We start from the raw sequence: 3,365 nt of genomic DNA, 5'->3' as shown, positions 1-3,365 counted from the left end.
CTGGGCCCACAGCTCTGTCTCCATCCTTCCTGAAGATTTGGCCAGCCCTGAGGTTTGGGAGGAACTGGAGCACCAGTTTTCCAAAAGGTGCATGGAGCAACAGTTTGGCCTGCCCTGCAGAATTCGAGCATCTCAGAAACTGATGCAGCCTTAGGATAAATTCCCAATACCTTGTCAGGAACAGGGCTGGGAGGGGCCCTCAAAGATCTCTGTAGATCGAGGCAAAATCAGCCAGGGCACAGAGAAGATGAGGTCCAAGTGCCCAGCACAAATCCCACAAGGGACAGACCTGCAATATGATGTAGGGCAGAGTGTGGGGAGGATCCTAAAAGATCTGTACCTGATCTCAGCCAATACTCCAGTGAATGATCCAAGAGCGAAACCTGAGTCAGAAAGAGAGTTGAGCCTCAGCAGAAAGCATCCAGCAGTCTTAGGAGTCCTGATAGGGAGGAAGGCACAGCAGATCCAGGAGAGTGAGATCCCTGTGAAAGTCTATAGTTTGAGATTTGCTGGCAACCTTGTTTTAGACATTCTTGGAGAGACACATGCTCCCATGAAGACAGAACATCCACACTTCTCTCAGCATGGGGAAGCCTCCATGAACAACTCCCTTGAGTCTGCTGTCCTCAGTCCTGATATTCAACAGGAGCTGGAAACACATTTAGTAAAATTGAGGGTGAGGCATAGGTGGGACCTACTCTTCAAGGTCCTCAAGTTCATACTTAGCTTGAAGTTGAAAAAGGCTCAAGGGTCTACCTTGAAAGCCACCTGTGAATCTGAGGACACCTCAATATCTCTATTAACCAAGGGAAAACCTCCTCAGCCCCATGCAAGAGAGACAGTAGTAACAAGAGGGGCAAATCCCTCCCTGGAGAGGCCCCTCCCCACTCCTTCACAGGTGAGTGAGGAAGCCCAGGGGCTCTGGGAGGACCCACAGCTGGTGACATCCGTAAGCCCTCAGAGGTCCCTCTGACTGCACAGAAAGCTAGCCACCTTCTCACACTGCCACATACAGTTTAGTGACCAGAAATTGGCATAGTGCATCTGTCATGGCAGCCGACAAAGGCAGCCTGGAGCCCAGTTCTAGTTCGGCAATGACCAGCAGTGAGTCACAGGAGGAAGCTGGGGCACGAGCCTCCCCAGAATCTTACTCTATCATGACTGTAGTAAGATACATCTTCCAGGGAACAAGAATAAGAGCCTGTGGAAGGAGACCCTTCTGGAGAAGATACTTTGGAACCTAGTGTGTGGGTCAATTCCCTACTCATTAATATGAATTTGAAGAGTCCACGATCTCCAAGGTCTCATTGAAGACCTTCATTGAATACAAAGTCTGTTGCCTCAAATCTGGAAAATCTAAATTTTGAGGCAGTTTCAAAAGCTTGAGTTCCAAGGGTTTACATACCAGCAGAATCAGAATCGAGGCTGGGCCACCAGACTGCTCCTGCAAAACTGTGCCACGGATATACTTCTCAAGACTGTCACTCAGATATGTTCCTTGCTGCAAACATCTTGGCTTCTCAAGAATCTCTGTCTTTTTCCCAAACCTTGTCCAGAAGAGACACATCCAAGTCCAATTCCCAGACGTTCTATGATGTTACATAGAGTGGAGGGAGCAGCCAGGGGCAGTAGGTGGCCCTGAGGTGGGAGACCAAATATAAGAGCCAGAGGAAGAAGTGTGTCCCCACTGAAGTGAGAGAGGCATATAGGAGTCCCAAACTAGGACAGCATCACACAGGACTGGCAGAACGAATGGCTACCAGGTCCGAGGGATCAGTCACTCTGGCCAGTAAAAGGAATGAGCAGAGGCCCTAAGAAGCAAGTTTCAACAGCTAATCCTGAAGAACGGATAGGTTCTTTCAGAAAGCTGCTTCAAAAAAAGGATTAATCTCCTTCTGCAGGGGATTTCCCCCAGTAAATGCAAAGAATCAGAAGGGCCGCTGCCAAAAGACAAACCTAAAACAGCCACAGCCCAGAGGCAAGTGTTAGTCAAAACCTAATCACCACGGACAGCAGGGCTGTTGAGGCTAGACTCTCATGACAGCTGTAGGACAAGATCCTAAATGAGAAGATAGTGCTTCATCAGGGACTTCATGCCTTGGAGTTCAATTGGTAAAAGCAGAATTCCGGAACTCATTAGGTCCACATTACTGCCACCAAAGGTTTTTCTCCGACCAAGAGCAAGCAAGAGTCAGAAGCGATACAGCCCTTGATTACCAAGTTACCCCATGGGCTATAGCTCTCCAAAAGAGAGTAAGTGGACCAGTCTCAGGGACAGCAAGTGGGCCTTCTCACCCAGAGAGCCAGGTCCCCTTCCACGCAGAACCGGGCATCATGGCTCAAGAGTGTAAGTACCATAGGCCATTCCCTCCACTGTCCAAGGCACTATCTACTTCAGAAATATGCCCCTTTTGGTCAATCAGAACATGTTTTTCACAGCATTCCTGATAGGAAAACTATTCCAAGGAAAAAAATGCTTATTTTGCAAAGACATTTTTTTTTCTCATATTAGCACATTCTCTGTGTGCCAATAGTTTCTTGTTACTACTAATATTTTTGCTTCCTGAAATAAATGTTTTTCTTATGAGATCTGGTGGCCTCTGTCTGCGCCCTGTGGGGAGAAAGGCAATGGATAATGGTCCACTCTTTCCAAAGGTGCCTGCTTTGGCTTTCAGGTGGGATGGGGCCATAGAAGGAGGTACACCCCAGTGTGGATACTTGCCTTCACCCCAGTTCCTTCACTGCATCTTCAGTTTCCATGATCTCAGCATTACTGAAACATCCAACAGCATTCAGAACACATCAAGGTGAACTAAACCTAAAGACCTCCCCCTTTTCAGGATCTGACTGTCTTCTGCTCTCTCTCTACCTGGAATTTGTGGGGCTGTGGGGGGAGGTGCTGTTCAGAGGCTGAAATTCCCCTCAGGTTCAGAAAGTGCCAGAGACAAACTCACATGTCAGAATAAGAAGGGGCGTTTGGGGGCAGTGCTGGTCCTGAGTGAGAGGTGGAAGAAACTTGTCCTCATGTCATGGTGGGATAGATGAAGTTGCCCTGAAAACCCCTCCTGTCCCAGAAGGAGCTGGAATGAGATGTGCCAGGCCTGTCACCCTACCTCTGTCTTTCTCATGCTCTGGAGCAAAGTTTAGGATGAGGACCACACACTCCCTGCTCTGAGGATGTGTGGTGGGAAGCATGGAGGCCCCCGAGGGCCAGTCCACCCCTGCTGCAGAGGAGAGGATAGCCCTGCTCAGAGCACCCACCTGCCCTGGGTGAACGAGCAAGGGGTATGGCTGTGTGTGCAGTCACCTCATGGTCTGAGGGTGGGACTCTGTGCCCCTAGGGTGAGATGTGGGGAAGGAGGCAG

Source organism: Bison bison, unplaced genomic scaffold (genome assembly GCF_000754665.1).
Source record: "Bison bison bison isolate TAMUID 2011002044 unplaced genomic scaffold, Bison_UMD1.0 scf7180017859193, whole genome shotgun sequence".
In the NCBI taxonomy this organism is placed as follows: Eukaryota; Metazoa; Chordata; class Mammalia; order Artiodactyla; family Bovidae; genus Bison; species Bison bison.
Note: the sequence above shows the minus strand (reverse complement) of the source record.